The sequence below is a fragment of the Pteronotus mesoamericanus genome, unplaced genomic scaffold (assembly GCF_021234165.1).
Source record: "Pteronotus mesoamericanus isolate MK-2021 breed Mesoamerican mustached bat unplaced genomic scaffold, CSHL_Meso_final scaffold_174, whole genome shotgun sequence".
Taxonomy (NCBI): Eukaryota; Metazoa; Chordata; class Mammalia; order Chiroptera; family Mormoopidae; genus Pteronotus; species Pteronotus mesoamericanus.
The window spans coordinates 44,270,491-44,282,138 of NW_026555309.1; positions in this window are offsets into that span (position 1 = coordinate 44,270,491).

The window sequence follows — 11,648 nt, forward strand, 5'->3', positions numbered from 1 at the left end:
CACATACAGTGGGAGTCCAACTGTAAGGTACAGTGTTCTGGAAAAGGCAGATCCATGGACACCATAAACGGGTCGGTGGCGGCCAGGGATTAGGCGGGAGGAATGGTGACCAGGTGGAACGTAGAGGCTGCTTAGGGCCACTGAAAACATGATGTATGATCCTATAACAGTGGATGCATGTCATCATACAGTTGTCCAAACCCACAGACTGTGTGTGCCATGAAGAGGGGACCCCAACAGAAACTGTGGACTCGGGGTGATAGTGACATGTCAACGCAGCTTCATCGGTTGTCCCAAATGTACCCCTCCAGTGGGGGAGGGGTGCTGTTCATCGGGAGGCTATCCTCAGCGTGCGGAGGACAGACGTGTGGAAATATGAATCTGAAATGGCTCTAAAGAATAAGTCTATTAACATTTTTGTAAATAAGTGCTTAAACTTTGAATTCTGCCTACAAATAGCTATAAGCAACTTCCTTAAACAATTGGGGAAATACAAAAGTGGACTATTCCTCACATGGTGCTGTGGAATACTTTTAATTTGCTTTGCTGCGATGATACACCAAAGTCACACTAAAGGACACCTTTCCCTAGCTGAAGCGTGATAACATATTTGGGATGTATTGTCCTGAACTCTGCAACTGATTTGCCCACGATCTAGAAAAATACGCATGCGTTCATATCCAGATAAAGCAAGTATTCCAAAATGTTAACAACTGTTAAGTCTAGATATAGACAATGTATGTATGCATCACATCTTTCTTCAACTTTTCTGCGTGAGTAAACATGTACATAATAAAATTTTTGCTCCACAACATCCCTATGGAATGTATAGAACCTGACATGTCAAAACACCAAAGCAGTTTGTTCATGAAAGCGCTTTTTGCTTTCATTACCTGGTAATGGGAGATTTCCATTCCTCTAACACTGTTTTATTTACATGTGTCAAGGAGGTAAAACAAGAAGAATACTTTCCTTGTGCCTTCCGCCTCAATAGCTCTTAGCTTTTCGTGGTTCGTGTTCACAGACAGAAGGGAGGCTGCACATTCGGCTGACATGAAACTTTCAGCGTACTGGCCCCAGTCCCAAACGAGTCGATGCCATTGTGATCCCACCTCACTGACTGTCTTTCTTCTCTTCCTTTCGCTCCTCCTTTTTCTTTTTGAGTAAGATGTTGAAATTTATATCAGTATTTAAGGTTGCCCATAAAATCCCAGGGACCTCATTTCTGCTGCATCTGTTCCTTGCGTCTGACTCAGCCAGAGCTAACAGCAAAGCCTCCTCTTAAACTCCAAAACTTAAACAATATAAATGTGGTAACATATTTTAGTTGAAAATTAGAATAGTTTCCTTATGTCAGGAAGAGCAGAGAAAAACAAAAAGCACTCAAGTTCCTGGAATTAAGGACCCAAATGATGAGGGTGGAGAAGGAGCTGCCACGGCTGGACCTTGTGAAGGGAAGACAGAGACCTCAAGAGGCAGCCAGTGCCCAGGGCTTCTGTGAACAGACCTCAGTGGCTGAGGCAGCAGCGAACTTAGTACAAAGCCTGGGCACTGACTGGGGACCCTAAAAGGGAGCGTGCATCTACCTGCACAGCACAGTGCGCATCTCAGGGACTAGGGAGGCAAGTGGGGAGACAAGAGGTTGGGGATCAAGAAAGCAGTAAGCCCATGACAACTGGACAATTGGCTTATCTTGTACCAAGAGGGGGACGCAGGACCCTGGAGCTTCAACACCAGCGAGTCCTCGATTAATCACATGACTCCATGTCGGGAAGAAGGCAGCACCGAAGGACACACACAAGATTACAAGGAGCAGATAGAATGTCTCTGCGTCTTTGTGTCAAAGCCACCTCATGTCCTCAGGGAAGAAGGGGTGGGAATTTTCACAAGGCTGTGAAAAGGGGTGGGGGGTGTGGTGCGGGGTCACATCTGCACTCCGAGGGCTTCAACAGGCGACAGGCTGGCGTCGGGCGTGGCTAGTGTGGGGGAGGAATCGCCGAGGAGGCCGCCGGGGCTCCTGAGCTGAGAGAGGACGGGGGCCTCGCGGGGTCATGGTGGGGAAGATGGAGGCAGAGGAAGATGAGGAGGGGAGAGAGGGGCTGGTGATGGGGTGGCGAGAGAGGCGCGTGGGGGGGCATGACTTTCTGCTTCAGAAAGTGAGTGGAGGAGGGCGCCCTTCACTCCCTGAAAGAGGAGCTTCGAGCGCAGGGAGGAGGGTGAGGTGGGGACCTGTGGGGTGTGAGATGCCTTGAAATGTGCTTCTAGAGACGTCTAGCAGGATCCGTGGGGTTGCAGAAAGCGATCGAGCAACACGTAAGGGCCACAAACCGATGGAGACGCAGGGAAGCTGAGGTTAGATAAGGACACCCAGGTTAAGGTTCACCATGAAAATATCAAGGGACCAAAGCTTATACAGGAGAGAAGCATGGCATTCAGGGCGTGAGCGAAGAAACAGGCGAGACATAGACCACAGGAAAAAGAAGCATTGCCTTACAGGCGGGAATAAGTCAAGAAAGAAGGGAGTCAGCATCAAAGGGGTTCATGGAAGGAAGACACGGTCAGCGTGGCCACTTGAGGAGCCATCCTTCCGAGGACGAAAGAGTGAAATGATTCTGATGAGTTTAGAGGTTAGAAGACCCTGGTGATTTGCCCTGGGACATGCACGGTGCGGAGAGGACACTAGATGCGGGGCAATGGTGACAACGAGGGTAGACAACCTTGTGAAACCGGTTACGAAGGGCAGGAGAGAGAAGGGGAAGGAAGAGTCATGGCCTGTGTTTTGTGTGATGTGTGTGTGTGTTGTGTTCCATATATGATATGCGTATTGTGTGTTACGTGTGGATGGTTGTATGTATGCATGTTGTGTTTGTGTGTTTGCATGTGTTGCGTGTTGCACACATGGTGTGTGTGGTGTGTGTCTGTGTGCACGGGTGTGTGTATGTCATGTGTGCTGTGTGTGTGCGTGGTTCCCTCCAGCAGCCTGGCCAGGGCCCGCACAGCCTGACCCAGCCCCGCACCCAGAGTGGCCGGGGCCTGGGAGAACGTGTGACGCCATCTCCCTGCTGACTGGCTGGTTCAAGCGGGGACACTGACTCGGGCCCCTGGATTCTTCCCGAACGGCCAAGGGGCGGAGCCCTTTTATCCAGGGTTCACATGACATCCTGTGCGTTCAGGGTGGAGCCATGGGCATCAGCACAGCTGCTCATGTGAGTGACTGCAGTTTAGGAAAATGATAATAAACTGAAATGAATTAAATTCTTCTCAGCGTGAAGCCTTTTCACCTTTTGTTCCACGTAAGACCAGGACCGTGGGATCAGCTTTTCTCACCACTACTTACAGACGAAGCCAGTAGGACAATCCGCAACTAAGCAGGAAAAAGTGCCCACCTTCCATCCAGCCGGGCACAACCTAGAGCCTCACCCTCACTGCCACAGAGCAAGCCCTGAAAACATCGAAACTCCCTGCACAGCAGGCCCTTGCTTAACACTCTTTTAAGGGGCCACGGTGCCCAAGGACAGAGCGCAGCGTCCGGGGGGCGCCCTACACAGCCCCCGGCTGCGAAGCCCCTGCTCCTCCCCCACCCAGAGCCCGTCGTCCACGTGGAAATATATCTACCGGAGAGTTCTAAATCCGTACAAACATTTCCTTTCTAACTGCCTCTTGAAATGGGAACAGCACTCCAGAGTCAAAGCCGTTGCTTGAACCAGATTCAGCCTAATGTCTTTTAAAGCAATTTCCTAAAGACGCCGGGTGCTGAAGGCAGCCGTTGGAGCCGATGAGAACAGCACACAGGTAATTCACCGGGGCCAAGCCAGGACGCCAGCCACCGCCCGCACAATTAAAACACAACAGCGAAAAGGAACAAGGAGAGAGGTGCTCTTGACCAACGGGTAGTTATTTTTGTACTATTTCTTTTATTCCCTACCAAGAACTGGGAGGGGGAGAAGGGCAGGGGAGGACAGAGAGAGAAAGCACTTTTCTATTCAATTGTAACATCATCGTTTTAATTCCGCCTGAGCACTGTGTAAAATGTGCATAAAACTATAAACAGAATGAGCTCCATCACCCGCAAGCTCTGTCACCTGGTGGGGCTTCACTACAAACAGCCTCGGGATAGATGTGCTCTGTGCATTTCGCAAAGATCAGTATTTCCTGCGTTCGTTTCCCGTTTTGTCTGACCTGATCGACTGGTCTCAGGCAAAGCTTCAGAGATTTAGGGGCTCTCTCTGAGGGCTGCAGAACCCTTGCCCTGCCACCAGAAAGCGGAGTCAGCCCCAGTTCCTCCTTCACAGGGCAGAGAGAGTTGTATTTGCCCTGCGGACGGCAAGGTGGCCGGTGTCCCCTGGCCCTGTGCAGAGGGCGGTGTAGATGGCGGAGCCCAGTGAGGACTTTGAAGCCAGGCAGACTGCAGTCCCAGCCCAGCTCCCTCTTAGCCGTGGGACCCTGGGCCCATCAGGTATTCTCCGAGCCTCAGGTCCTCTCCTGCAAACAAGAGTAATAATACAGCCTCTCTCACTGGCTCCAGGGACAAACGGCAAAAGGCCAAGGGGCAGCTGCAGAGACCGGCGCATCCTGCGGTCTCACTCGAGCTCCCTTTTAACACGCGTCCTGTTTCCACGCTGGCAAAGTGCACGTTCACGAGGGTTGGGCGAGGCACTGACAATGGCACGGGGGACGTCCCGGCCTCCGCTCCTGAGAATGGCATGTCCTTTGCACACACGGTCACTCAGCCGCCCTCCTCCTCGCTCATTCGGGTCTTTGTCCAGATGCCCCCAGACCAGAGACAGGGCCCCCGGCCCCTCTTCCAAAACAGCACCTTTCTGTACCCTCAGCCATGTTTTGTTTTGTTACTTTTCTTCCTAGTGGACTTATTTGTGGATTTTTTTAAATTTCTGGACCCCGCCCCCCCCCGCCCACCACCTCTGAGGGTCTGCGAGAGGGAGGGCTGGGTCTGGTTTGTCCGCGCCCTGTCCCCAGTGGGGTGAGTAGAATCGCTGTTCGATCTGAAGGGAACGCGAGTGCATCTTAGCAAGCGAAAGAAGCCAACCTGAGAAGCCTGCAGGCTGTGTGGTCACAACTACGTGGCCTCCCGGAAAAGGCCACCCCACGGAGACAGCCGAGCGATCAGGGGCCGGCAGGGATTAGGTGAGAGGAACGCCGACCAGGCGGACCCCCGAGGATGCGGAGGGCACTGAAAGCCTTACCTACGATCCTGTGAGAGTGGAGGCCCATCATCATCCGGCCGTCCACACCCGCAGAACATGCACCCCCGCGAGGGCGCCGGATGTGAACTGTGGACCTCGGTGACCGTAACGTGCCGGAGTGGGCGCATCAAAGGTAGGAGACGCGCACGGCAGGACGGGGTGCTGACACTGGCGGAGGCGTGCGGGTGCAGGGGCACGCAGCCGAGAGGAAATCGCTGCATTTTCTGCTCAGCGTTTCTGTGAACCTAGAACTGCTCTAAAAATAAAGCCGATTGACAACAAGCAAACACTAGTATGTGGGTCCCTCCGGCGCCGGCTCTCCAGTCCACCGCAGAGCCTGGAAGCTATTTCCAAATAAAAACTCTGATCCAGGCACCCCGCCCCCCACCATGAAAACCTCCCAGGCGTTCCAGCAGCTTACAGATTACAGCACTCTGGGCAAAGGGTCAGCAAACGTCCTTCCCCCCGGCAGGACCACTCTGACCACTGGACAAGCCGTCCACGCCAAGCCATCAGCCTGTGTATAAGGGCTAAATCTGCTACCTCTGCCTCCTGAAGCTGGGATTTTATCTTCTCTGCAAAAAATAATCTGCAAAATAGAGACAGGCTTAGGGCCACCTCCCAACACGACAGCGGGGGATACTGTGCTGTACGGAACAGGCGCCCCAGCACCAGGCGTGTGAAGAACAAGATGTGAGGCGGCGTCCCTGGCGTGGGGGACCCTCCCCAGTTCAACACACTTGAGTATTGGGAGGAGGACGGTAGCAGCGATGAAGAAGGTGGTAATTGTATCTCCGCATCCTCAGCACGGCGCTCAGCCCAAGGGACGGCCCTCAGCAATGCTTTCTGGGTGGATAAATGAAATGAAACCCAAGTCCTTTATTCTCAGTGCTGTATAATAAAGCGCTCTGAAGTCCCAGCCCAAAATAACACCCATCAAATGGTATCGCTCTGTACCTGCTCTGCCCACGAAAATAACTGCTGAAGTGTGTCCCCTGGAGCGCCCCTGCTGAGGCAGGCTCTGTGCCTGCTTGAGACAGGCTGTTTCCGAGCAGCATGGGGACACCCGGGGCAGGCACACTCCACGGAAGTTCTCAGCGGGACCGATGGTGCTGGCAGGGCTGGGCTCATAATACATGCTGCTGAGCAATGCCGCTCTCCGCCGGATCGGGTGGCCCGTGGGCCCCTGGGGGCTCAGCGCTGGATCGACCATTCTCGAACATTTCACCTTCCTGTGGCCTGTCCCTGGGGGCTCTCTGGGACCCAGTGAGGGCCGGAGCGCAGTTGAGTGGCTGTTCGCAGCTGGTGCCGAGCTCGGGGAGCCTGGCGCGGGGGCCGCCTCCTGGCCTGTGCTGGCGCCTCCCAGGGACCCAGAGGCTCGGCGTTCTGACCCAGCGTGGTCCCGGGACATCTGTGCCTGATTCAGCGGGCTCACTGTAGTGCTGGGGGCTGTGGCCTTCAGGTAGTGCAATAAAAGCCTACCTGCACAGTGACGTGCTACGAACCCTCCGTATGGTATGAAAACACTGGGGACAAAGATGGCCTGTGAAGCAGACTCGGTCTTGGAATTGCCTGCAGTCTAACAGGAAAGAAAAAAAGCACCCACAAATCCCCCTACTATTTCATCCTCTACAGAGAATGAAATCAAGTACAGGCGAGAGAAATAAGGGGAAACAAGAGAGGTCCAAAGACCAAATTCGAAAGACAGAGAATTTATTTCTAAATGGAAGAAAGCCCAGCAGGGAAAATCACTCGGATTTGTGTCTCTGTCCCTTCTTATTTTAAACGTGGGTGATGGCAAGGGACCGCATCCATGTTCCCGCTGCGCTGGGAGCAGGCTGGGCGCGCCTCTGCGGGGCAACCCCGCCCCAGAGAAGAGCTTTGGAATCCGAAGGACCTCGGCTGGAATCCGGGTTCTGAGACTGATCATCTGTGTAGTTTTTGGTCGGTTACCCAGTCCCTCTGCGCTTCAGAAGCTGCACCTGTGACAAGGGTCAAGTAGGGATGCTTTTACCTCGTTTTTTTATCTGTTCTAAAAATTTTATCTGTTGAGAAGATTACCGAAGAATATCCACATCCTGTGACCGGCCCGGGGAAAGTGGTCACCTATTTGATGAATGAATGCATAAATAAAAGAGTGCTGAAGTGTGTTGCCCCGAAAAGAAAAAAGAGAGAGAGAAACTGTTGCCTGTTGTAAATTCTGGGAGAGAGGGACCAAGTCCGTGTCGCTCTGCACAGCGCCCCCTGCAGGTAGCACAATGCTTGGCACGTAATTTGTACTGGATGAAACCTTTGCTAACCCATCGCCAGTCTTTTTCAAGCCTTTTGCTCTAGGTCGGGCATGGTGCTAAGCACTATGCAGCCAGTAGGCCTGCCATCTAACCATCCAGGCCGACTAGGAGGAACGTGGTCTCATACCTCTGTTGTCTAGAGGAAGGGACAGACTCTGAGGAGTTACACAAGTTTCCCAAATCAGAGCTAGTGATGGGCAAAGTTGAATCAGGACCAGCACTTGGTGAACGCAAACGCTCTCTTTGTCACCTGTAGGTCCTTTGGTTGGCACATCACTGCTGGGTGTGTTGGGGTGGGGAGTGGGACCCAGCAGCGACCAGCAGGGCAGGGTCTAGGCAAACTACGGACGGCTGCCCCTTCCGCTAAGTGGACCAGTGCTTAGAGTGGGCGCATTTAGAATGGTTGTGGGAGTCCAGCCCTTCAAGGCTTAGTTCCACCTTGTCTTCCTGGCTGCGCGACTTCCAACCAACCGGTCTCAGCTCATACTTTTAAGTTGAATGACAGCCCCTCCACTCGGTCATTTTTAACCTCCCGCTTCTGTCCCATCCAATCTAGTGTCTGTGTGCGTGCCCTCCTCCGGCTACTTCAGGGATCCAGGCTGCGACAGCCAGCGTGGAACCGAGCGTCGACCAGCGCTGGGGACACAGCTCACTTCCTGAGGATGCACGGACTAGCCACGCGCTGGCGGGGACGCAGGTGAGCAAGTGCAGTCCCCGCGCCGGCAGAGCTTCGCGTCCGAAGGAGCACATGAAAGCCATCGGTTCCATGATGGACGTCCGCACAGGCTACAGGGCCAGCACGGCCCTGGGCTGTGGCGCTGACACCTACCTCACTGCCACGGGCGTGGGGAAAGGACGTGGCGCAGAGGCACCCCCGGCGTGTGGAGGAGGGCAGCGGGCCGCGAAACAGGGCGGGGGGCGTGGAGGGGCACGGACGGGAAGGGCCTCGGAAACCTGCTCCAGAGATGCCTTGCGCCCCTGACAGCTGCGGAATTGGAGAACGCGGACCCACCGGGGCTGGGTTCGTAAGTACGTGACCTGCGCCGTCACGGGGCGCCTGACACCAGGCTGAGAAGAGCCCCGAGCTCGGTTAGATGTTCTTTGACCGTCTTGGTAGAAATGATCATTTTCATTTTCATTTTGCCCTGGGCCCTGCGAGTGACACAGCTGGTCCCAGGTGCTTCGTCATCACAGTGGCCTGCGCTTCACGGTGCCTGCGGCACGCCAGCCACCGCTCACGTGTTTTCACAAGTCGGCTCACTGAATCCGGCCACGACCCCGCTACGTAGGAATGATAGTACTGCCGTTTCCTGGCGAGAGAACTTAGGCCTGGGCAGGTTAAGAAAGTTGGCAAAGGCCAGCGGGGGAGGCAGGACTAAACCCGCCAGCTGGTCCCCTGTTCGCACGCGCCGGTCTCTGCGTTGTCCATTTTCACCTCCAGGTAGGACGCCCTGGAGGGCCGCACTTCTACGAGTATTTTTTACTGTTTCCACATCCACTCACCATCCATTCATCATTCATCCATCCACCCGCCCACCTGCTCATCCATCCATCCACCTGCCAATCCATCCATCCACCCCCACCCACCCATCCACCCACCCACCCACCCATTCATCCCACAACTCAGCAAACTGCGTTTTCCTGCAGTTTCCCGCAAAACCCATGCCAAGAGAATGCCTGCACTGAGGTGCTTAGATTGATTTGGGTCCAATGAGCTGTGTTTCAAGCACCCTGAATAACAAGTTGAAAACCACTTCAGGGGGCCCCATAATCAGAGACCCCCAGGTTATCCGCAAAGGGAACGTCCGGCCCGACGCGCCCACCTCACGGCTGCCGTGACCCAGCCTCCCACAGCGCGCCGCCCGGGGCCAGCTCAGCTTCGCCTCGAACTGAGATGCATCTCCACGTAACATAGTGATTTGAAGTCAGATCTACATAACATATTATACTAACATCCCAGACATTTGACACGTGCATTAATCACTGAATTTTGAGTAAACATATCCAGGGGGACACTCAATTAAACCATACAAGCAAAGAAGAAAAGACAGATCTGTAATTGCAGTGAGTGTATTTGCTTGCATTTTGGTTAGAGGTAGTCAATAAATTATAAAGCAGAAAGGTAAACATCTAAAATGCTAACTATTTCCCTGAACAAGGCGGGCGGACACAGGCTACCCTGGGTTCTTTTCTTTCTTCCACCTGCGCAGGCTCCTAAGTCTCTGAAGTGTCTTCCCAAGGAAACATGCCGGCGCCCTCCCTGAGTGTTTCAGAGTCAGTGACGTGGGAGGCAGACCCGACATGAAGGGTCGTCAAGTACCCCCTCCGCACCCCGGGCCCATCCCCAGTCAGGCAGACGCTCACTTCCTCCCCACGTCCACACCGCTGAGTGGGTGAAAGCCACCGCTTCTGACTGAATCGTTGTTGAGTTTTGTGTTGCTTTTACCGCCAACGGCTGAAGCGGAAAAGCCCTTCGCCAGGGCCCCCAACGGGGCGGCGGGGAAGGATACGCATCCGGATCGGATGGGTCTGGGGGTCTGCTTTGGCCTTCCACTCTGATTGGCTGTGGGACCGTGAGCAAATCATTTCCCCTCTCTGGGCCTTGGTCCCCTCGGCTCCCCATGGGGCTCGCGAGAGCTCTGAGAAGAAAGGTTAAAAGTAGCAGCAGGAAAAGTGCTTACTAACGTCATTAGCACATAGTAGGTGCTGAGAAAGAGCTCCCTCTCTCCTGCACGATAGCACAGAATGCAGCCCCAACCTGTCCCTTAAAGAGGACTTCTGACCTCTTTTTGTTTCCAGGGTCCATGTGCGTTTGAAGGAAACCTCATTCTATTATCAGAAGCAATTCTATTAATATTCATTTTATTCTCCCAAAAGGCAAACACAGGCTGGCATATTAAAATACGGAGCTTGCTGTTCCACCTTGAGCACCAGATTCCAATAATAATCTTATCTTTAAATACTTCCTTTAAACAAACCAAAAAAAAAAAAGCAACTTATTCTGTATTTTATATTCTGATTTAAAATCAACAAGGTTCCGCAAAACCCCCGCTTCCGCGTCTCTTCTCTTCCCACAGTGACACCTCGGCTTCGATGGCGCCGCCAGAAATGACTTTTTCAGACAACTTATACCAAACCCTTAAAACGGCAAGTACTTTTACATTTAATCGTAGCCATTTCCGATGTAACTTATTTTAGAACTTCCACTCCCCTGCCTCCCTTCAGCAGAGCTACAGGCTGTAATTTAGATTTTCCTGATGAGTAGCTGTCACGTGTGAGAGCGAGTCACTGTTCAGGGTTGTCATGCCTTGGCACCCCCAGGGAGTCCTAAGGCAAGAGCATCCCCAAAGTCCCTTCACCCATGATCCTAGGGGGGGCCCTTGGTCCACCCCGCAGCAAGGGCCCACTCAAAGAAGAGTCTCGCCTGAGTTCCTCAGTTTTCATAGCAGAATGTCCGCCTCACCAGCCTCTTCATTGATGTTGACGTATACAGGTTGGCATTTAACCAGGATAAACATGGATTAATCAACTACTGGGGACCAAGTAGTACAATGGACTTTTTAAATTTTACTTATCTACCTATCTATTTATTCAGATTGCCATGCAAACGCCCTAATGGCTTGCCTATTTCGGATATCTCAGAGTTAAAGAAACTAAGGTCAGCACAGGTGAAGTGGCAGGCAGTGACCTAGCAAGAAGCGGGGTTGACACCCGGGTTATTGGCCGGGGGCGGCGGGGGCAGGGGGTGCCGTATAGCCTGGAGTGGAGTCCGGAGCAGAGTCCCAACAAGGAGTAGTGTCTGAGAGACAGAGGACAGCTCACTGGCTGGGGCTTTCCACGGAAGCAAAGACGGACCGACGAGGGGAGACGCGGCACGCATCCTGGGACAGGCGACCGTGGCCAACAGGCGACACAGACGAGTGTGACGTGGGAGTGAGCGCACTGGGACATGGCTCTCGGTGTGCACACGTACATGCAGCCCCGGCGGGGAGGCAACAGCCGGCCCCGGTGCTGCAGGGCCAGCCCGCTGGCCTCAGCAGGCCTCCAAGGTGAGGGCCGGCCTTGGGATGGGGGGACCAAGACCCCAGGGCCGGCATGATCGGCAATGAGCAATAGTTTGTGCGTCAGTGACCGAAGAACAGGAGGCCAGCGC